This window comes from Notolepis coatsorum (genome assembly GCF_963971535.1).
Source record: "Notolepis coatsorum genome assembly, chromosome: 11".
In the NCBI taxonomy this organism is placed as follows: Eukaryota; Metazoa; Chordata; class Actinopteri; order Aulopiformes; family Paralepididae; genus Notolepis; species Notolepis coatsorum.
In genome coordinates, this window is record NC_140175.1 from 117007454 (window position 1) to 117033357 (window position 25904).

Genomic DNA, 25904 nt, shown 5'->3' on the forward strand with positions numbered 1-25904 from the left:
TCTTTCTTTCTTTCCACTCGCTGTCTTGTCTAGGTAGAATGGGGGTGGGCATTAGCTCCAACCACACAGCCAATCGCATCACCCAGCGGCCGTATGACGCATATTGGCCGCTCAATTAAAAAATTACCTGATTTACTGGAGGAGCAAAGGGGCTGCGCTGAATCTGAGCAATCCGCCAATATGGTATTTAGACACTAAAACACATTGATACGAACTCCTATTACTATAATACAATGCTAGAGACTGAAAAATGACATTTATAATACATAGCCCCTTTAAGCGAAACGCACTTTTTAGTGAAGGACAATGTAATGCTAGCGGACAAAATATATCATAACATTAGCTACTCATCTTTTGGAACGAGATCCCGTGGGGTTGCTATAGTCGCGAAACGGAAGTTGAATATCAAATTGTTGGACGTATGGTCTGATGCGGATGGCCGAGTAACCATAGCTAAAGTAGAATATAGTAATAGGAAAATCGCGTTGGTAGCGGCATATGCCCCAAATCTTTACGACGCTAACTTTTACGCTACACTCACTAGAGCAATGTTGAACCTTCCTGCATATTCATTTATAATTGGCGTGGATTTTAATGCTAATTGGGATCCCGTGATGGATAAATCTAATCCCACCATTTCCAATGATCAGAAACATGCATCTAATGCACTAAAGCAGGGCTATTCAACTAAATTGTTCAGGGGGCCACATTGTCAGAAACCCAAGGGGCCAGGGGCCGGACTGCCACGGCGCCTCCCCGTGCTATGAATATATGTACACTTGACACAACACGCAACCACATTTTCACAACTTTTATTTAACTACATTGCAAAAGTAGTATACTTTTCAAAAAAAGTGCTTCATTTATGTGCCACATCTGCAACATCTCCTGCAAAAAGTGCTTCATTTATGACTGTGCAACAACTGCAACATCTCCTCTTCAACATTTCAATATAAAAATAAAATAAAAAACAAACAAGTGCATGATGTGCATCTGAACATTCTAACATCAACACTTGAACAAAAAAACACATTTATAGTGCAGCTGATCTTATGAAAAAGTGTTTCATGTCTGTGCAACAACAGCAAATCACAGCATCTTATCAGCACGTATTGTCCACTCTTAACTCTCAAACATCAGGGGGGTGGGGGGCAGACAGGCCTAGCCTACATACACACATCTAATGAGAGTGATTGCACTTCTTTGACTGGGCAATGGCAGAGAAAGAGGGTTCATAGGAAGTGAGGGCTACCCGCAAACAGTGATGCAAATGCTCATTTGTCAAGGAGGCACGGTTGCTTGTTTTAATGGCCAGTTGAATAGCCCTGCACTAAAGGATTGGGCCAAGAATACAGGTGTAAATGACCTATGGCGATTACTCAACCCAACGGCCCGAGAGTACTCGTTTCGCTCTGCAAGACACAAGACATTTTCCAGAATAGATTATGTTTTTGCATCCCCTAGACCAGGGGTCTCAAACTCAATTTACCTGGGGGCCGCTGGAGGTAGAGTCTGGGTGAGGCTAGGCCGCATCAAATATTCCACAAAAAAGGGTTTCAAGCATTCAAAAAAAAGTACAACTGATCCAATCTTCTCAATCCTTAGCAATAACATTTCAGAACATGAACAGTTCTTCAGAACATGAACAGTTCTTCAGAACATGAACAGTTCTTCAGAACATGAAAGGTTCTTCAGAACATAGGCTTCTCAGTGGTGTCAGTGGACTCATCCATAGCTATGGAAATGCACTGTGCATTTTTTTTTATTCTAATACAAAGCTGTTTAATCAAATCACCAGCCAGTATTTCAGTTGTTCTGGTTGCTGTGCGATCTGAGGGGGCTTTGCTTTTGTTTGCCTTCAAACATGGTCTCCATCACTCAGTCATACATTATTTTCAAATTGCCACCCTTCACAAGAGCTACCGTTTCTTGGCATATATAGTCACATTGGTTTGGTGCTGGGACTCAGGATTAATGCATATTTTTCAGTCCATTCACCTTTGAATTGCACTCGACTTTTCTTTTACTGACCATCTTTGAAAATGGCTAGAAACTAGGCTAGTAACTACATTTATCTCACGGAGATAAAACTGGGAGCGAGTTTACTGTAGTTGCGCTGCCAACTGACTCGGACTGAAAGAGAGAGACGACTTGCATTCCGTGAAGACCCGCCCTACTCCCCTACTCTGCATCTGATTCGCAGACTGTGGGTGAGGGGGGGGAACGCTGACGGGATGCTGAATGTGATTGGACCAGACCCGTACACAGACACAGACAGTGTGGCAGTACGTGCAGCCTGAGCCAGCCGCTTATGCAGAGCACTGCTCGCAGTCAGAGGAGAGAGATAGCGAGGATGCATTTGTCTTCCACTTTACTTGATATCACTCCGGAATCACGTTTCAACCAAGTCACTAACATAACGTTGCTGTCATGAGCCTGCGCTATAGTAGCCTACAAGTGATAAAATAAATAAAACTTCCAACTCTCGCGCAACGTCTCGGCAAACAGTAGGGCGTGGGCCGCATTAACACTACACTTTGATGTCAAGTAGGGGGCTGCAAAATATCATCCCTCGGGACGCAATTGGCCCGCAGGCCGCGAGTTTGAGACCCCTGCCCTAGACTATTTGATAGCTATGACGTGGAAATGGTCACAGCTATTTTCTCCTGAAAGGTTCATTTGGTATACTGTCATCCCGAGCCCCAAGATGGCGATTTAACTCGATACTGCTGAAAAACAATGAATACATAATACAATTCAAAGTTGAACTTATTAAATTCCTGCGGAGTAATGCGAATTCAGTACAGGATCCCAGAATGTTATGGATGTCGGTAAAGGGTTTTATCAAGGATTACACTACGGTCTTTGCCTCCAACCTACGCAAGAATCGTTGTTCCAAATTGGTAGAGCTGGAAACGCTTTACTCCTCGTTGTTCTCCTCTTTACAACACAACTACTCGGTTCGATTGGAGACTCAAATTAATGTGTTAAAAAAGGAGATTAACTCCATTTTAAGACAACAATCTGAATTTCAAATACATAGCACAAGACAACATTATTACTTTCATGGTTCTAAACCAAGTCACCTACTAGCTATGAAGATGCGTTCTAACGCAAAATGTGCAGATATCCCTACTATTAAGAACCAACAAGGACTTGTTACAGACTCCAAAAAATGTTACGATACCTTCAAAGAGTTTTACTCCAACTTGTACAAATCAGAAATGGTTTTCGATCAAAATAAACTGGATACATTTCTTAATCAAATTAATCTACCTAAACTCTCAGAGGAAGACACTAAACAGTTAGACACACCTATTACACTAGAGGAACTTAGGGAGGCTATATCTGAAATGCAAATTGGTAAGGCTCCTGGATGGGATGGTATACCTCCAGAACTGTACCTATCATGTTGGGATGTAATTGGACCCCTATTACTTGATATGATTTTATACTCTATCAAAGAGGGGAATTTCCATAAGAACGGCAATATTGCACTCATATCTGTCCTCCTTAAAAAAGACAAAGACCCTACCGATTGTGGTAGTTATAGACCATTAAGCCTCCTCGGAACCGATATTAAGCTGTATGCTAAGGTACTAGCCATCAGACTTCAAAAGCATATGACATATTTAGTTCATCCTGATCAGACTGGATTTATAAAAGGCCGCCTGATCACGGATAATATAAGACGTAGGCCTGCCACGATAACACATTTTGCTGGGCGATTAATTGCCCCCGAAAATATCGCGATAAGCGATATTATTGCGACCGGTTAGAGAATTTTTTTTTGAGAAATTTATTTCCCAAAACTTTTATTTTGAAGCCCACCGCTCCGTCTTTTCCGGTGTTTAGACTTTTATTTTGAAGCCCACCGACCGGACCGGAAGTACTGTTGTTATTATCCTAGCGGCACCGCCACCTATGAGCGGCCAACTTGTCTCGTCCGGTTGTGTTTTTGAGCTAATGATAAAACAAATATTGAGATTGTTGGTGAACAACTAACTTTAGGTTAGTTTTAACGTTAGCTACTAACGTTAGATGCAGCTACTACAGGCAATCAACGATGAGGAGGAAGCGTCAAAGCAGTATATAATAGAATAGCTGTGGCGCGTAGGCACTGCAGCACGACTCGAAACTACCTACTACGTTATAATAAATGAATTCATGTTTAACTTGTCCCCGTGTCCAGTCCTTTGACTAGCCCCACCCGTTCATTGTAAACAATGATGCATGTAATTGTATTAACGTTATTCTGTGTTGTAGCTATGCTATACGTTGTATTTCGTTTGTTAGCTAATGTTGTTAGCTTTGAATGAGAATCAACACTCGATCTTTCATCTTTATTTAGCAGTCCAGTTTCTCCGGGCAGTAGCGAGTAACTACTTGGGTCTAAAAATAGCTAACGTTACACTATAAATAACGCTACTTGGTTAAAAGGAGCAACACCATTGAGAAATGTAGTTAAACTATATGTGGCGTTGCTACTGCCCCACGGAGCTGTGCTCTGTAGTATGGCCAGCGGCCCCCCACACGGACAGTGACTGACAAGGCGCAAATAGCAATTAATCGCGCCCGTCAAAATCATTGCATTACTTTTAATTATCGCGGCAATTAATCGATTTATTGCTTATCGCGGCAGGCCTAATAAGACGGTTACTACATATGTTAGACGCCAGTAAGGATGCCATTGCACCTACAGCTGTATTATCCTTGGATGCGATGAAAGCCTTTGATAGATTGGAATGGTCTTATTTATGGGCAGTACTCGGAAGGATGGGGTTAGGAAACGGATTCATTAATATGATAAAAGTGTTATACAAAGACCCATCAACCATGATAATAACAGGTAAATTCATCTCCACACTCTTTCCTGTGTCGCGCTCGTCCAGACAGGGTTGCCCTCTTAGTCCCGGACTATTTGCTCTATCCTTAGAGCCTTTAGCACAGTATATAAAACAATCCCAATCCATAGAGCCAATCTCAATTAAGGGCACACATCATATTAGTTTATATGCGGACGACGTAATATTGTTCATGCAAAACCCTACCACCTCACTGCCTCATCTTCTCAAGTTGATTGATGATTTTGGCAATCTATCAGGATTTAGGATAAACTGGCCAAAATCGGCCTTCCTCCCACTTAATGTCTGCGAAGGCAACATTCCTTTCAGGAAATATACCAATGGTAGAACATTTTAGATGTCTTGGAGTTGAAATATTCCCTACTATAAGCCAAACGGTGAAGTATAATTATACAAGACTTCTAGATAGGTTCACAAATGACTTTGACAGGTGGTCAAAACTTAAAAACTCAGTACAGGCCCGAGTATCAATAGTTAAGCTGGATGTTTTACCTAGAATCAACTTCTTTAGCTCAATGTTACCGTTACCCCCTCCTGCTGATTACTGGAAAAAATTACACTCCACCGCATATAAATTTATTTGGAATAACAAACCTCCACGAATAAAAAGATCCACTGCACAGAGAAACAAAGCCGACGGAGGTTTAGCATTTCCAGACTTCTACCACTATTTTAAAGCATTCTCTTTAAGACCACTGAGCACCTGGTTTGATCCTCAAGCATCTGTATCCTGGAGAACATTAGAAGAAAACATAGTGGCACCACATAGATTGCAGGATATAGTATACATCAAATTATCAATTAAGCAATGCGACTTGAAATCAGATATCCCAAATGGGAAAAGCAAGGCATACATACATTGGGAGATATATTCAACGAACGGGGTTTCTGTAGCTATCATGAAATTCAGAACAAATTTAACCTCACCAGCTCCACTTATTATTTCTATATACAGTTATTAGCAACTTTGAAGGCTCATGGAGTCCCATTTAAAGATACCACTTGAGCACCACAGATATCACAAATTCTTCTATGAAAGGGAGACATCGAGAGGCTTCGTATCTGACTTTTATCATCACTTACTAACGTCTTTGTATGGAATCCTTCCCCTAGACTCCTTTGGAGGAGGGATATACCAGACTTGAAAGTAGATTTTGATTGGCAAGAAGTCTGGGCAAACGTTCGACTAGCGTCACGCAACCCGGACCATCAACAGATTAATCTTAATTATATTTATAGGACTTACCTGACACCTATAACATTGAACCGAATGGGGCTTAAACAAGACTCTCTATGCTCCTTGTGTCTAAGAGGTGATATAGGTACATTTATGCATATGTATTGGGAATGCCCCCCCGTTAAGATATTCTGGGAAGAAGTCACTACGCAATTATCAGAATTTTTATTTCTGAACATACCTGTAATGCCTTCTGTATTGTTGTTGAATGATGTTTCACAGTTAGCAGCCTCTATACAGCTAAAGAGACAAATTTTGTCCGGTCTTACGGCTGCTAAAAAGTTGATAGCATCACGATGGATTCAACCGGATAAAATGTGCCGGAAGGTATGGGTTCTTACCTATCTCGATGTGATTTATTTAGAGATATATACAGCAAGAATTTTAGGTGTCAATGAAGTAGGGCTGACATTCGATTTTTTTTTTGGCAATCAAAGCTTCGGGGCCGAACTTCGATTTTAATTCAAAGCTTTGATTTTTTTTTAATATATATATATATTTTTTTTTATCTTATGTTGTGGGACTTGTACAGCACTTTGGTAAACTTTGTTGTTTTTAAATGTGCTCTATAAATAAAGTGGATTGGATTAATGAATTAAGTAGCCCCTTTCGTGACTCTGACGCAGCCAACACGGCTGTGTGATTTAATTCAAGGTGGATCGCTGTTGTCGTTTGAACAACTTCAGATTTCATGGGAACTACCAATCCCCCAAATCAAGAATGTTTAAGATGAATGAAGTAAGATTTTGATTATTTGAAATATGGCCTGTGTAGACTAAACTATGCACAGAATTATGTCAGTCTACAAGGTCCGGCAATGTAGACCTTGTAGACTCCACTACAGACCAATTATCAGTGAATGTTCATGCATTTTTAAGAAGGGCTACTTCCACAAAAAAACAAAGAACTCACCAAAACATCTCGGTAGCACCTTATCTAAATGTTCTATTTCATATATGGAGATTCATATTTATTTATGTATTGCATGCATTTCTACATTTTATTTCCTATTTTGTTTATTCATCCCAGTATCTTTCTTTCTTATGTGTGGAATTCTACAAGGCATTTACATTCACATTTACATTTAGTCATTTAGCTGACTCTTTTATCCAAGCGACTTACAAGTTCTGTATGACAGCTGAGTAACAATATTCATCAAAGTGTTGCGTGTTACAGTGTAGGTTAGTTTATTAGGACAAGTGCATGACAGTAAGGTTAGTTAGGGTTAGATTTATTTAAAAAAACCCAACCTAGACTCCACCCAGCTCAATAATTACAGGCCAATCTCCAAGCTCCCATGCCTATCAAAGGTCCTTGAAAAGGCTATTCTCTCCCAGCTGTCTCCCTACCTGCACTTGAACAACATCCTTATTTAATTTTATTTCAGATAATGGTTGAAGAAGTGCGTCTTTACTCGACGGCGAAAGATTGGACGGGATTCGGCTGTCCTAACTGGGGTGGGTAGTTCATTCCACCATTGTGGGGCAAGGACTGAGAATAGGCGTGTAGGTGGTCACGGTGGTGTATATGTGTTTGAGTTAGTGTTGTCACGATACTGGAATTTCGACTTCGATACGATACCTTGAAAAGTATCGATACTTTCGATACTTTCAATACCAAAAAAAAAAAAAAATTATAATAAATTTTTTTTTATTATAATTTTTTTTATTTTTTATTTTTAACAAATTTTGCTTTTGTTGCTGGTTGATTCTCCTCAGCTTCTCTCTGGTACTATACGAGAAGATAAATACACTTTTAAAACCCCTTGTTTATCTTTAGATCAGAGAGAGAAAGAGAGAGTGGCTGCTGGAGATTTTAGGTCTACTGAGCGCAGGACATACATACATACATACATACATACATACATACATACATACATACATACATACATACATACATACATACATACATACATACATACATACATACATACATAGCTCCGGAGAAATCTCTCTCTCTCTTCCTCCTCCCCCTCACAGCCGGGCAGCGCAGCCCTGTCTTCAGTTTGTAAACAACGCTATTATTAGCTAACGTTAGCTGTCGTTCCTCCGTTAGCTTAATGCTAGCTAGCTGGCCACCTATTACTTCATGGAAACGGAGTAACGTCAAGCCGAGCCCACTACACCAGTACACGCATGAACTCGACACAACTACCCCGTTGCCAACGTTCGGTCGAGCGGAGCCGGAGCCCATCCTACACCAGTACACGCGTAACGTTAATAAATGCTCCGGCCAGCTGGTACCGATACTGCAGAAAGTATCGGTACTTCGGGAAATGAGTATTGAAGCCGTTTTAAATATTCAGTATCGATATGTATCGATACTTCGATATTTTTGACAACACTAGTTTGAGTATGATATCCTTCAAACAGGCAATAGTGATGATATAATTTGGGCAGTGCTGAGCTGGGTTACTTTCCTCCAGTGTATTTGTCCCCCGGCCCCACCCAATGGCCCCATGCACACACACACACACACACCGAAGTAAAAAAAAAAAAAAATTATATATTTTTTTTTGAAAAAATAATAATAATTATTATTTTTTTTTTTTTTTAAACTTCGATTTTTTTTTAAATCTTCGAAGCTTGTGCCATCGAACGAAGCTTCGAAGTATTTAAGACAGCCCTACAATGAAGCCACCATTGCAATCTGGTTAGAAGTGGTGGAGAGAATAAAGGTTAGCATATGAATTGTAATCTCTGGTTAGAAACGAATAATGGATGGATTATCCAAGGGGGGTCCTGAGGGGGGGAAGAAGAACGAGCAAGAGCATATGTATGTACTGTATTGTATAATGGGGATTATGTATATATCTCGTAACCTACATGTATTGATTCAAATACAGGAATGTATATTCCTGTGATTTATTGAGATATTTACTGTTAATGTTTGTCTTGTCAAAAAATAATAAAAAAACTTGTTAAAAAAGGGAAATATAAAGATTCCGTGATAATCGCCCTTTACTGGAATATTCTAGAATACACAAAAACATTGTATTTTTTTGGCCTATTTATGAATCGTTTTCAAATAAACGCTAGATTATCGATAGTATGTGTACGTATGCACGCTATATAGCGATTCTCTTATTTCCTCTTATTTCGCTCGCACAGCCACACAGCCACACACACACATAGGGGAAAAGCTTATATCTCCGTGAAAACCGGTCTGATTATCCTAAGACTGGTAAAATAGATTCCTTACCTGAGATCAGATGTTATCAAAAAAGATTATTCCAATTCCTGATCGCCATTCCAAATATCGATCGTTTTTATTGATCCAACGCTACATACTGTACATATGTATTCCACGCTGTTCTGAGGGTCCACAATGAATCCGATCGGCTCGGGTTACATGCCTGAGAAGTAAAATGCTGTGGTAAGTTTTAAGGGGCTAGCGTTACACAATAAATGAGTTAAATGGTAAATGGCTGCTTTTTTATATAGCGCTTTTATCCAAAGCGCTTTACAATTAGTTACTTACATATTACCCATTCACACACCGACGGCGGAGGCAACCATGCAAGGTGCCAACCTGCTCATCGGGAGCAATTAGGGGTTAAGTGTCTTGCTCAAGGACACAACGACACGCTGCCCAGGAGGAGCGGGAATCGAACCGGGAACCTCCGGATTGCCAGACGACTGCTCTACCTCCTGAGCCACTGTCGCCCCCAATATAATAATACCACAAGTGTGGATTCACTCGCCCAAACCCTGTAGCCGTGCATCGCAGTCATGAAAGGGGCTAACTAGGTCGATAGTCCAGCAACGTTGTGACTGTCCTATTCATCAATCTCACAATATTCGCTAACGTTAGACAGATGGAATTAGGGATGCCCCGATCGATCGGCCACCGATCGTTATCGGCCGATAATCAGTATAAATATGCGATTGGTGATCGGTGATAATGCTTTCGCAGATCGTCAAAACCGATCTCACTTGCTGAGTTCTGTCTCAGACACCGGGAGCTGCGTCTGCTCCTCCTCCAGCCCCTCCCGCACGCATGTAAACATGGGTCTAGTCTAGTTTAGTGGGGCGGGACCTCCGTGAGGCGCTAACGTTAGCTACCGTTACAAAATAATGACCCAGTCAACTATTCACTTTTAGTTTAATACATGATGAGGCATTGTCTAACCCAGTGATTCCCAAAGTCGGGGTCGCGACCCAAAGGTGGGCCGCGAACAGCCACGGGTGGGCCGCGAGATGATTAAAAAAAAAAAAAAAAAAAAAAAAAAAAATTGATTTTTTTTTTTTTTTTTTTTTGTCAGGCCACTGAATTTAGAAGCAGGCCAGGACAGTGTTTCTAGTTGTATTCAAAAATTCTATTCTATTGTATTCTAAAATGTGACTATATGGTTTTATATTAACTTAATAAATAAACAAAAACGAAAAATCTACTTATTTCAACGAACATTTCAAACTAAATAACAGATTATGCGCATAAAACGCTGAAAACAACCGAAGCAACAATAGTATTTTAATGAGGCTATTATTATTATTATTATTATCATTATTATTTTGCAACAAGTTAGCCCTCTCATAAATAGCACATATAAATGAATAACTAACTTGAACTAACTTAATAGGATTGAAGTGATATTTGGCTTAAAAAATCGGTCGCCTGACAAAAAAAAAAAAAAAAAAAACGATGATGTGCATTGGGCCGCGGCTCTTTGACGCCTTATTTTCTGGGCCCTGGCCTGAAAAGTTTGGGAACCCCTGGTCTAACCGAACGGTATCTAGCCGGCTAGCTACTGATAGCTGCTGATATCAACAAATGCTCCAGCAATAGTCTAGTACTAGTGTATGATACCTCCGTTAGCTCACGTTAGCTTAGCTCACTGTTCAAAACGAAATGTCCCATTCAACTAAATAGTTCACTGAGGCGTTGTCTTAATGTTATATAGCCGGCTAGCAGTAGCTACAGATGGCTCCTGATATCAATGTCTTATAACACTCATTCAATGCGTATTCGAGCCCCGGCTTGCATCGCAGTCACAAACGGGGATAGCTGAGGGAGTAGGGTATATCTACAGAACCGAGGTTATATCTGCAGAGCCGCAGATATACCCTGCTGAGGGCATACTGAATGTGATTTGATCAAAGCAGAGTATACACAGACAGTGGAGATAGCGAGCATTTTGACTTGTTGCGTGGTGGCGATGTCTCGCAGATAATACAACTACAAGTATAATTATATAATATATATATTTTATAAAAAAAATAATAATAATAAAAAATTATATAAAATAAAAATCTTTTTAATCAAAAACGATCGATATCGGATCGGTATCGGCCGATATGGCTCAAGACGATCGGTGATCGGTATCGGTGGCAAAAACGTGATCGGGGCATGCCTAGATGGAATACAGCCTTCCATCTAAAAACATAAATTAAAACTTACCACAGTCATGGTATCCATAAACTTCAATCGGTTCGGATCCTTTGAATGAAATGAAAATGTAAACAAACACTGGCGTTAGCGTTAGAAAGTAGCACTGCGTTGCGTGAAATCACTGCGCCCAGAGAGGAGTGGTTCGGCAAAAAATAGTTCAGAGTATATTTGCTTAGAAAACGTAAATGTCGAATTCAATTATTTTTTATTTCTCCACGTGGTAAATACACAAGTCACAACATGTTTACAGGAATGTTTTGGAGTTGTATTTGGAGTGTATTTCGTGACTGTAGGGGACTGTAGGGAACTTCAGGGTAAAAGTCTGACCCACTTCCAGTGATGAAGCTAAGCTACGCTAACGGTGCGGGCGTTCCCTAAGCCTAATGCATGCACAGAGACAAAAAAGGTATGTATCTTCTTGTCTAACTCCAGGGAAGATGTTAAATAAGCTAATTTCCCAAAATGTTGGAGTTTTCCTTTAACAATAAATAAATCACTGATCAAAATCACATGGGAAAATGTGTTAATTTTTCTCTATAGAATTGTTTATGAAAATCTACAATATGTAGGGCATAACAGCATGGAGACTATCTTTATTACAATATTATTTCCAATATTAACCTAAAAATCGATCTCGTCCAATGCACTACATTTTAGTAAAAAGGGAAAATGGAGATGTGATGTTTTTTTTCAGCGTTTTTTTTTTGCTTTTTCTGTCCTGATATGTAACAAAGATGTGTTTGAATCTTAAAAATAACAATTGTACTGAATTCCTTGGGTCAAACTTGTTTGGGAAAATGTTTTAATTTGTCTCTATATGTTGTTAACTTCAAAAGTTATGCTGTTTTCTTTATCTTTTCCAGGTTTTCGTTCAGGATAGGTGTAATAAAGGGTTAAAAATAAACCCCATGGGACATTATTTCAATCTTTTACCTGTCAGAATCTTAAAATAGTAACTTCAAGGATGAAGAAAAAACAGGTGGCGAAAGAAAACCACCCTATGCAGGTGGACCTATGTTTCCATCTATTATGTTTATGTTTATTAGGATCCCCATTAGTCATCATCAACGTGTTGACTATTCTTCCTGGGGTCCTCACTACGAGACACATAGTGGCACTGGGAGCTATCTCGCCATCTTGGTTTTTACCTTACGTTTTGAAAGGAGGGGACATTTTCTCCTGTGATTTGTCTGCATGCTATTGGCTGACAGTGTGGGCAGTGTGTTAGGAGTAATGAGGAGCAGATATGTGATGTTGTGAAAAATAAGTAAACAATAAGTGGCAGTTTATTGTGTAGACAATTTATAGGATGTTTTACTCTCTGTTGCAGAGTTTCACTTAATGGTGAAAAGTTATCTACTGCATCTTAATGTTTGTTATTAATATTATTATTATTATTATTCCTCCCTGCAGACCCCCCAGAGCTATCTGTCTGTAAAGAGGAGGTTCCCCCTGATCAGCAGGAGAGGAGCCCCAGTCTGAGCCAGGAGGACCCAGAGCCCCTACAGATGAAAGAGGAACAGGAGGAACTCTGGATCAGTCAGGAGGGAGAGGAGCTTCAAGGTCTGGAGGAGGCTCATATCATCAAGTTGACATACAATCCTGTCTCTGTGAAGAGTGAACATGATGAAGAGAAACCTCAGTCCTCATGGTTTAACCAAACCCAGGACCCAGAGTCCCTACAGATTAAAGAGGAACAGGAGGAACTATTTCAAGATCTAGAGGAGGCTGATGGCTCCAAGATGACCTTACACCCTGTGAAATATGAACATGGTGGAGAGAATACTCTGTCCTCACTGCTCAGCCAAACCCAGGACCCAGAGCTCCTACAGATTAAAGAGGAACTACATCAAGGACTGGAAGAAGCTGATCTCTCCAAGATCACCGTAGACCCAGTGAAATGTGAAGATGGTCAAGAGAACGCTCTGTCCTTCCAGCCTCTTCAAACCCAAAGTGAGAAAAACAGAGAAGCTTACTCTTTACCCAGCACCTCAACTGAACACATGAAAACAGAACCTGATGGAGAGGACTGTGGAGTATCAGAACTAACCAGTAACTTAGATCCAGCTGGTGATTTAGAACCAACTAGAGATGACCAGCTTCTCTCTTCAGACTGTTCTGAGACTGATGACAGTGATGATTGGAAGGAGAGTGGTGAACCTCAGTCGGGTTTAAAGATGCTAATATTAAACAAGAAAGAAAAAACATGGCGCAAAACGGGCAAGATATGTTGTGCTGTTCCTGGCTGCCAAGCAGCGAATACGGCCTTGCACTCGTTTCCTAACGATATCGTGCTCCGCAAGCAATGGGCCAAGTTCGTTTTTGGAGACCCCCCAACTGCTGTACCTCCTCATAGTCGGGTGTGCACCGCACATTTTTGCAAAGACTACATTGAAGGACTTTATAATGCTGGGGTGATTTCCAGGCTGTTGCTAAAGAAGGGAGCTGTACCAAGTCTTCGGGATCCGAAAGAAAGTATCGAATCAGTAAGTACATGAGTCGTAATTAGTTACTAACTAATTGTTGCTACTAGCTTAGCTAACGTTAGCTATCTTAGCTCTGTTTTGATTGATTGATTGAACATTTTATTAACAGATTGCAGAATGGGTACAGTACAGCTCAATACACACAATTGTTAAGGGGATGCAGACCAGAGAAAGACTTTTGTCTTGTTTACATCAGGGTCCCCCATTTTCAATTCATCATAACATATTTTTTTTGTATCCACTTTTTCTCCCATTTTTCTATTTTTCTCCCATCCCCAATTTCGTATCATCCAATTCAACCCTCCCCTGTCTCGAACGCTGTTTCATGCCTCCCACAAGCCGGCTGCAATGTGGACTAAGTCATACATTGCACAAGTCCCCTCAGATACTCGAGGTAACAGCAGTCGCATCTTTTCACCTGCGCGGCGCAATCTTTCAGCGTCGGGGGTCTGGGCTTTGGAGGGGCCCGCCCCCATCGCTTCCTGATTCTACTGCGCAGGCGCACCAACCGACCTGTAGGAGTCGCTGTCCACAACGCCCGATCCCCACCCATCAGTTTTCCCTCCCCCTAATACAAACTGCCATGTGTATTAGTGCGGACGACCAGCTAAACTGAAAGCAATGTGGAGCGCTGGGCTCGAACAGGCTAACCCAGTGTCTCCAGCATGCATGGTGAGCGCCTTGCCCACTGCACCACGTAGCCGCCCTTCATCATAACATATATGACATACATTGAGGTAATCAGAAATAACATCACACCACCTACACGTAGCTTAGATGTGTCGGATGTGTAGATGTTCATCCACCTTGGCCTGTTTTCAACCCATCACCCTCTACTCTCACAGATGTAGTCTCAGCCATGAAACCGACCACCTCCCCCTTGACATAGTTCCCTCTGTTCTTCTCAAAGAAGTATTTCACACAACTGGCCCCAGCATCCTCTCTATCATTAACACCTCCCTAATAGAGCTGGGCAATTAATCGGAAAAAAAATTGCGATCTCGATTCATAGACCTATGCAATCTCATTTCTAAGTTATGACGATATTTATTTTATAAAGAATAAATAAAAAAAATTATTAAACTTTTTTTCTTTTTTTACTTAACTTTTTTAAATTATGACTATTCTGACTTGATTTATTTTGTATGTTACAAGATACTTTTAAGTTTAAGTCAAGCACTTTCATATATATTATGTTTAAGTTTAAGTCAATCATTTTGATATGTTATGTTGTCTGTTTAAGAGAGTGCAATAAATGATTTTATTGAAAAAATAAGAATCGTGTGAGAGAATCGTGATCTCAATTCTTAGAGAGAAAAATCGTGATTCACATTTGAGCAAGAATCGCCCAGCCCTACTCCCTAGTCACTGGTACCGTTCCAACCTGCTTCAAACATGCAGTGGTCCAGCCCCTTCTGAAAAAACCCAACCTAGACTCCACCCAGCTCAATAATTACAGGCCAATCTCCAAGCTCCCATGCCTATCAAAGGTCCTTGAAAAGGCTATTCTCTCCCAGCTGTCTCCCTACCTGCACTTGAACAACATCCTGGACACATTTCAGTCAGGTTTCAGAGCCAACCGCAGAATCTGCCCTGCTTAAGGTCACCAATGACCTGCTCCTCACTACCGACAACCTGTGCTTTTAGACCTCAGTGCAGCTTTCGACACTATAGACCATGTTATCCTCATTGACCGTCTCCACCAGGCAGTGTGTGTCAGTGGCACAGCCCTATCATGGTTCACCTCCTACCTCAGTGATGGAAGCTTTTCCGTTCATATCGGAAACTGCTCCTCCCCCTCCGCCTCCCTCTCTTGCGGGGTTCCACAAGGCTCCATCCTTGGCCCTATCCTATTCTCCCTATATATGCTGCCCCTTGGTCCGATCATTAAAAAACACAACATCTCTTTCCATTTTTATGTTGATGACACTCAGGTCTATCTCCCCATGAAACCCAACAATTTAAACAATCTCGACAGTCTTCGTTCCTGCCTAGACGACATCAAATGCTGGATGGTACACCATGTCCTACAGCTTAACCAGTCAAAATGTGAAATCCTCCTTTTCGGCCCCCCAAACCAAACCAGTGTCATTGCCAGCAGCCTGGGTAACCTGTCTGCCCTAGTCCAGCCCTTTGTAAAAAAGCTGGCCGTGCTCTTTGACCCAGAGTTTACTTTCAATAGGCAGGTAAACTCTGTGGTGAAGGGGTGTTTCTTCCAGCTCCGGTCCATAGCTAGGATCAAGGCCATTCTCTCCCCCTCAGACCTTGAAAGAGTCATTCACGCTTTCATATCCTCAAGATTAGACTATTGTAACTCCCTATACCTGGGGCTTAATAAGTCAACCATAGCCCGCCTACAACTACCCCAAAACGCTGCTGCTAGACTGCTCACAGGTACCCAGAAGAGAGCTCGCATCACCCCTGTTCTTGCCTCCCTTCACTGGCTCCCGGTGCGCTACAGAATAGAATTCAAGGTAGGGCTGGGCGATATGGAAAAAAATCATATCGCGATAACGATATGATAATTTTATTTTATTTCTCGATATCGATAATTATCGAATTGTTATAAGTATTAAAAAGAAAAAGAAGATTTTTTTTTTTTTTTTTTTTTTTTTTAGCAACATATGTATGTTTATTTTGCAGCAATTCTTTGTCGTTGCCGCCATCTTTAGTGTTACATCCCCTCACACTCCAGTTCTCAGGCTGCAGCTGGTTTAAAAGCTAAAGTAAACCGGCTTCTCTGCTGGCTGTGGCTCCAGAGGAGTTGAACAGTTCTGGCTCTGCTAGTTTATTTTCGATCTTTTGGCGCTTTTTTGGTGGACAAACCACCGCACATGTGCACTGTGACTCGTGACTGGAGTCTAGTTCTGCTAGCACACATAGCCTACTGTGTACAGACGGTTTCAAAATGTATTTTAAATTAGAAAGCAAACAAAATAAATGGACAAGAGAAAAATAAATCTCAATTTGGTCAGTATTGTCATTTGGACAAGCAAAGCCATTACTTTAAGTTGCAGGCAAGAAAGACAAGTCTGTCCACTGCCCTGTTGCAGGTCAAAAAAAAATAAAAATTTAAAAAACAAAATATCGATATCGATTATTAAAATATATCGCGATATTTATCGTTATCGTTATATCGCCCAGCCCTAATTCAAGGTTCTCCTATTGGTCTACAAAGCCCTTAATGGTACGGCCACTGCTTACCTAGCAGACCTCCTCACCCCCTATACCAACGGCAGGGCCCTCAGATTGTCTGACAAGGGTCTCTTAACCACCCGTAGGTCTAATTTCAAGTCTGGGGGCGGGGGGGGGGGGCGTGCCCCTGACCTCTGGAACAGCATCCCAATGTCCATTAAATCTGCCCCCTCCATCGAGTCTTTTAAATCAAAACTCAAAACCCACCTATATACCGCCTGGCCTTCCCTGACGCCTGAATACTTTCGACAACAAATGTTTGTTTCCGCGTCTCTGATTGGCCACACGTGTTTCTGGTCATGTGACATGTGCGCCAATCGTGGGACCGCAAGTTTCTACACTGGTTAAGCTTAGGCTTTCTTTCGAAGTTGGTTAAGGTTAGAGTTTGTCTTAGAGCATGGCGATAGAACGCCTGCCCTTCTTTCGACGGTTAAGCTTAGGCACTCTTTCGAAGTTGGTTAAGGTTAGAGTTTGTCTTAGAGCATGGCGATAGAACGCCTGGTAGTTTGCAGGCTGTTAGACCCGGAAATAGGCGCAGAACTTGCTGTCCCACGATTGGCGCACATGTCACATGACCTGGCCAATCAGAGCGCAAAACTCGAACGCGGAAACAAACATTTGTTGTCGAAAGTATACACGCTTCCCTGACTCACTTTGACTCTTGCCTTGCTTGTTGACGTTTTGTTTCCTTGTCTATCCGTTGGTTTTTTTTTTTCTTCTGTTTATTCTATACTTTTCTTTGTTCTTAGCTATGTGAAGCACTTTGGTTGACAAGTGTCATGTCTAAATGTGCTGTATAAATAAATTTGATTGATTGATACATGACATACAGATAGACAGTACTGTTACATCTAGACATTTTGGCATACCAGATCTACAAATATACAGTACTGTTTGTGATACAAAAAAAGGTGGGGTGGGGGGGGGGGGGGGGAAACTGTACATTGGAGGTGGGCGGGTCAAAACTATACATTGGAGGGGGTTGGGTTTGGACATTTACAGGGGCCAGTTTCGAATTGCAGTCTCCCGTAGGTGCTCTTTGAGAGTGGTTTTGAAGGTGGGTAGTGATTCACATTCCTTTACAGCTGTGGGTAGGGCGTTCCACATTGATGTGGCATAATTGCGAAACGTGTTTAATCCCTTGTTTGAGCCGAATCTGGGTTTAACATGATTTGTTGAGCTCCCTCTGGTGTTGTGGTCGTGGTATTCACTGACCTTTGGGAAGTATTTTGACATGTACATGCAGTGTTTCCCTTAGGATTTTTTTCAGGGGGGGTGGTACCGTGGTAGGCCCCCCAAAACTACTAGTGTCACGGATACGTGGTGTCAACAGTGTCATCATAGACGCGCGCAGTAAGGCGTTGTTAGTATCGGTGCATTTCTCTACACTGAGCTGAAATGAAACGATTGCACATAAATGTACACATAAATTAACTTATTTACAATTATACATACAGTAGTGACAACACACATATGAACTATACAATACAGGGACAGTGTTTCTGGATACTGGATTACTATTACGACTACTACCACTGCCAATACTACTGATACATCCCTATTGGAAATGTATCAGTTTAGGTAATTAATGGGAAACACTGAGGGAGGCACAAACAACACTCATAACTATTTACAACCAGTGTCGGAGCGAGCGCACTCAAGTTGTTTGGAAATTCTGAGTGCACACTGGACGCTGCTCTGACCAAAGAGTCAGAGCGGAGCAGATTTTCAGAGTGAATTTATTAACTCACCTTAACTAGGGCCCTATGAAATCCGTTTTTATCTTTTCCTGTTTTTGGATATGAATTTTCCTGTTTTCGGATTTCTCTGTTTTTAATTTTCCCGTTTTCGGATTTCTCTGATTTTAATATTTTTGCCTTTTGGATTTAACCAAAAAAAAACAATACAATACAAAATTATGTTTTTAACTAACAATGTGACGTGTAGTTCAGTGCCAGTTAGGTTATGAGGTTTATTTTTTCAATTAATTTCAGTTCAATGCAGTTCAACTGCCAGTGCAGTGCAATAACTAAATAATAATTAAATAGTTAAATAATACAAAATAATCATTTGTTTAAAAGAAATCAAGAAAAAAAACTAAAATGTCATTTATTTCAAAGAGATGTCCTTTAAAGGTTCATGCTTCTCCCCATCTCTGGCTGACATCACCATTGTGATACATGATGGATAGGCCTTTGTGTTTTCCTCAGTGGGGGATTCTCTTTTGTCGGTCAGCAGCGTTTTGTACTTGCTGAAGCTTCTCTCTGCATAATTATTTTTTAAGTTTAAATATCAACATTATCTGGCCATCCTCAGTAAATACTATCAAACTTTCCAAAGACCAGAGTTGGGACGGGAATGCACGCACACACACACAGAAAGGGAGAATGGCTTATATGAGCTATCCAGTTCATATTAGGGCTGTCTTAAATACTTCGAAGCTTCGAAGCTTCGTTCGATGGCACAAGCTTCGAACATTAAATTTTTTTTTTTTTTTTTTTTTTTTTTTTTTTTTTTTTACTTCAGTGTGTGTGCATGGGGCCATTGTGTGGGGCCGGGGGACAAATACACTGGAGGAAAGTAACCCAGCTCAGCACTGCCCAAATTATATCATCACTATTGCCTGTTTGAAGGATATCATCCTCAAACACATATGTGACCCGCCGTGACCAAACCCGATTTGATGCGCAGGGGGGAGGTGCTCTGAAATGAACAAAATGTCTTGCTCTCCAGAAAATCCCAAAAATCGAAATCTTGATTTTTTTTACATATTTGAATTGTCATTAATGTGTTCCCTTATTTGCCCTTAGTTGCAAACTTAAATACAACTTGTAAATGAGGTAATTATTGTTATAATAGTTCCACACATTTTCTTTCAAGTGAGGAGAAAAACTACACGAGCGGGCTGTGCGGCCTGTCCAGGTAGCAAGTACTTGTACTTAATAGGTGTTAACACACAGACACATTATTTAGCTCTCCTTTCTCAGAGAGAGAATAACACTATTAATACACTATCTTAATGTTATAAGTTATAAGCAACGTAACGCAGTGTCTAAAAAAAAGATAAAAAAGAGGCCTTGACCCGTTATAAAACGCATGTTTTAACTTAATTAAAAACCATTAAAACACAGTTAGAATTTTATGAGCGAACGAATTTCGTTAGGGTGCATTTTTTCCAACCTAATAGTAAATACATCTAAATAACACTGTTGAAAGCTGGGCTGTGTTGACGTTACAAATGTCCAATCGCGCGGCTGCTGGTGCTGGTGCTGCTGCTGCAGCGCGAGGCTGGAGAGATGTTGTAACCCTTTCACTGCCACACTACAGAAGCGCTTAGTAACGCTTCGCCTCAAAGCCGTTTCTGGCCGAATTAGTCATCGAATCTTTAATTTTTTTTTAATTCTTATTCAGAGGTATTTCGTCGAGATTTCATAATTTGTAATGTGGCAGCGAAATGTGTAGAAATATGGTAAAAAAAACTATTTATCCGTTTTTTCTCGATGAAAAAAGACTTTCACTACCACACCACAGAAGGTTAACCTTCTTAAAATATCCAGCAGCGGTTCAAAAAGACCACGGTGATCATCTGGAGAGGCCATCAGAACATTGAACATTGACTTTAGCATGTCTATTTTTATCTCGTGTTATTTTAAATGCTAATAAAATCTTGAAACTTGATTTGTCTCTTGTTTATTATCAGGGTCCCTTTCACTACAACACTACAGAAGGTTAACCCTTTCACTACCACACTACAGAAGGTTAACCTTTCACTACAACACCACAGAAGGTTAACCTTTCACTACCACACTACAGAAGGTTAACCTTTCACTACCACACTACAGAAGGTTAACCCTTTCACTACCACACTACAGAAGGTTAACCTTTCACTACCACACTACAGAAGGTTAACCTTTCACTACCACACTACAGAAGGTTAACCTTTCACTACCACACTACAGAAGGTTAACCCTTTCACTACCACACTACAGAAGGTTAACCTTTCACTACCACACTACAGAAGGTTAACCCTTTCACTACCACACTAGACACTACTGAAGGTTAACCTTTCACTACCACACTACAGAAGGTTAACCTTTCACTACCACACTAATCTTTTAATAAACTATCATGACTTTTCCTTTTTCCTCTGGGTGTTGTGTTTGCAGTCACCAGACGCATTGTAATAACAAAGAGCCTCAGACTGGAAAGCTGCCAGGTGTTAATTGCCCTAGAGAGAGGGGGGCCATGGATTACAATGACTTCTGGGTAGTGTTGTAGTTGTTTCACTATTGTCACCGAATAGCCTGCTCGTCTCTTGAAGGCTATTATCTCTGAATACGTTTTGTGATATCACCATGAATCATAGGAAGTAGCTTGCAAAGTATCCCACCAAAATGTTCAAGTGATGGCTTATTTTGAAGGTATGAATCTGTACTTTCATAATATGTAAAAAAAAATGAAGATCCCTCAACATGACCCTGAAGTCCATACCTGGGCCCTCATTCATCAAATGTGTGCGTAGAACTGTTCTATTTCCACACGTAAGCACGGAATGTAGAACTAGTGTACGCACAGGGAAGTCGGGATTCATCACACGTGCGTACGCAGGCTCTACGCACACCTGTCATGATGAATCCCACCTTGGCTCTGCGCCGAGGCTCGTGCACCCTTTCACGTATTTGCATACCAGAAACGCCCCGATTAACCATATACGGTAATGGAATACACCCATGAAATGTGGAAAAATGGACTAAGCCGAGGGAAGCGTGTCATGAGACAGGCTGACAGACGTGTACACTTACGGTGATGTCGGATATGATATCTATTAACCATTGCTGCCTGGGCAGCGCAAACACTAATAAATACCGCGCTGGAATATGACTGCCTTTTCCCGTGTTGTTTGATTAATACCCAGGGATTAAAGTTCTCCTCAATTTTATTCCAAATCGCGATGGATCTCCCGTCAATTTTCTACCTGCTGCATATGATTTCTAGAGGCATACTACAATCTATTTTGATGTCAGTATTGGGTAGCCTATATAAACAATAATAGAGAGCATATACAAGAACAATGAATCTCACTGCATGTATGATGTAGCCTGCCTTTCAATACATGAACTTGAATTCCATCATGTTTGTGTGCGGGACTTACAAGGCTGTTGTCACAATGGGTGGTACCGGTACAGTAATAATTACAGTCCACACAATATCACGATCCATGCCATAGCCTATGTTCTATTAGGACATGATCTGTGACGACAAATGTTCTAGAATGTTTGAAGATATCATACTCTGACAGCATGCCTATGATCAACAAAAACGCGAACTTGAATCCCATCATATACATAGTCTGTCCACTATGTCATTGCAATGCGTTTTCTATTATTTCTTATACAGTAAAAAGGGGGAAGAACACTATATTCATATGACTTGTATTCTGCTTACAGCTTCGAAATTCCACTTGTTTCGTTTAACGTAAAGCCTTTTAAATATAATCAAAACGTTCCCGTGTTTCTGCGGTCTGCGCAAAATAATAACGAGTTGAGCTTTATGATTTATGATGAATTGAAAATGGGGGACCCTGATGTAAACAAGACGAAAGTTGGTCTGCATCCCCAATTAACAATTGTATGTACTGAGCTGTACTGTACTGTACCCATTCTGCAATCTGTTAATAAACTTTTCAATCAATCAATCAATCAAGCTACGCGGAGCGCAGTCAGTCAGTAGCCTACACCCCGTATATTCCGATAACGCTATATAAACCATGCTGCATTCATTCTGAGAGAAAGATCTATTATTCCAAATGCTATTTATAGGGTTTTGACCATAATTACACTACTGTTGCTATTTTACAATGAACTATAATGAACTACGGTTCGTACAGAACATGCCAGTGTTATTATGCACAGAAGCTCATTTCCTTGTTGTAATAATATATTCTACCACTGGGCGCCAGGTACGCCTGGTCTGACCTGTGCGTAGATGTAAGCACGGAGTCAAGTTCAAATCGAAATTGATGAATCCCACTCTTTGCTTAGAAATGATCGTACGCACAGGGTAAGCACAGATCTGTGCGTAGAACACGTTGATGAATGAGGGCCCTGGTCACATATACACCACCTACACGCCTATTCTCAGTCCTTGCCCCACAATGGTGGAATGAACTACCCACCCCAGTTAGGACAGCCGAATCCCGTCCAATCTTTCGCCGTCGACTAAAGACGCACTTCTTCAACCATTATCTGAAATAAAATTAAAAAAAAATAAAATAAAAAAAATAGAACCCTAACTAACCTTACTGTCATGCACTTGTCCTAATAAACTAACCTACACTGTAACACGCAACACTTTGATGAATATTGTTACTCAGCTTATAGAGTTGTGCCCTTCCTGATGACTTGTCGTACAGAACTTGTAAGTCGCTTTGGATAAAAGCGTCAGCTAAATGACTAAATGTAAATGTGAATGTAAATGCCTTGTAGAATTCCACACATAAGAAAGAAAGATACTGGGATGAATAAACAAAATAGGAAATAAAATGTAGAAATGGATACAATACATAAATAAATATGAATCTCCATAATTATATGAAATAGAACATTTAGATAAGGTGCTACTGAGATGTTTTGGTGAGTTCTTTGTTTTTTTGTGGAAGTAGCCCTTCTTAAAAATGCATGAACATTCACTGATAATTGGTCTGTAGTGGAGTCTACAAGGTCTACATTGCCGGACCTTGTAGACTGACATAATTCTGTGCATAGTTTAGTCTACACAGGCCATATTTCAAATAATCAAAATCTTACTTCATTCATCTTAAACATTCTTGATTTGGGGGATTGGTAGTTCCCATGAAATCTGAAGTTGTTCAAACGACAACAGCGATCCACCTTGAATTAAATCACACAGTCACGAAAGGCGCTACTTAATTCATTAATCCAATCCACTTTATTTATAGAGCACATTTAAAAACAACAAAGTTTACCAAAGTGCTGTACAAGTCCCACAACATAAGATAAAAAAAAATAAATTACATTTTTTTTTATTCGAAGCTTCGAATTAAAATCGAAGCTCGGCCCCGAAGCTTCGATTGCCAAAAAAAATCGAAGGTCAGCCCTAGTTCATATATCAACTTATATCAACTATCAAGTTTGTTTTTATACTGTAACGTTACTTGAAGGAGAGAGAGAGAGACTGAGACTTGTTACGCGCAACGTTAGTCAGTCTCGGAATGGATTTGGTAGTTTTTTTCTGCGTCTCCGTAGACTGTGTAGACCACAGTCTTAGTGAAGATTGATTTATATGAAAACCGATGTATGTATAATTTAGCTAGCTCGCCAACGTTACTGTGATTAAAGCAAACTGTAATAAAAAATAAAACAAATTTATTATAATTCTTTCAGGGAGCCGCCCCGCCAAGGCAATGGTAGGGGAAACACTGATGTACATGGGTACCTTAGTGGTGTAGTGTATCTTGTAGACCAGGCCCATTGCAAGTTGCTGTACTCTGTCGTCTACTCTAAGCCATCCTAGGTTGTCAAAGTGGGCAGGGGTGAGGTGGGTTTTAGGGGTAAGGTCAAGTAGTAGTCTGACCAGTTTGTTTTGTGATGTTTGCAATTTAGTTTTTAGCGCCTTTGAGGTGCTTTGGTCCCATGAGGTGCAAGCATAGTCGTAGTAGCCTTGAATGAGTGCTCCTGCCAGAGTCTTCAGGGTATTCTTGTTTACCAGAGAGGAGATCCGGTACAAGAATCTAGTTTGTTGGTTGATTTTTTTTTTATTACATTGGATGCCATTTTGTCACAGGAAAGATTTGCCTCTAGGACAGTGGTGGCTGCTGACCACATTTTTTGGTGAAGCACAAATATATTATATTATATTTTTAAAACATCCCCCAATGTGTGTGTCAGTAGTGGCTGGTGAGTTTTAACAAATTGGGGAGGACAGGAGAGATAAAAAAAAAAAAAATGTAATAAAGAAGTACAGACACAGTGTGGTTATGAAGACGGCAGACGGACACTACAGTTAAAGACAACAGGCACTAGTAGTAAATACCTTGGAGTAACTCTTGACACACACCTCACTTGCTTGATTTAACCATTTGATGCATACAGTCACGCCAATATGATGATTATAATAGTCCCTGCAACATATGTTTGCATTAAACCATGAAGATGCTTTACAAAATTATTAAATGAAAAGTTTCAAAAAATGTACTAAGAGTAGTCTACTGACACTAATAATTTTTATTTTTATTAAAAATAAAATAATCTACTGTAAGACAATTTATATAAAAACTCTTGGGTGCCTAAGACTTTTGCACAGTACTGTGTTTTCTATCCACTTTAGCCAAACACACACACACACATATATACACACTACTGTGAGACAATTATAATCACACACAAAGGGATAATGGCTTATAGCAGACTTAATGATTTTATAATATTTCAGATAATGAAATTAAATGTTTATCATCGACTATCCAGTTAGTATTTATATTGTAACGTTTGGCGACTTTAAATCATTGAACGTTGAATGAGGAGCACTCATTCAAGGGTACTACGACTAGGCTTGCACCTCATGGTACCAAAGCACCTAAAAGGCGCTAAAAACAAAATTACAAACATCTCAAAACAAACTGGTCAGACTACTACTTGACCTTACTCCTAGAACCCACCTCACCCCCTGCCCACTTTGACAACCTAGGATGGCTTAGAGTAGACGACAGAG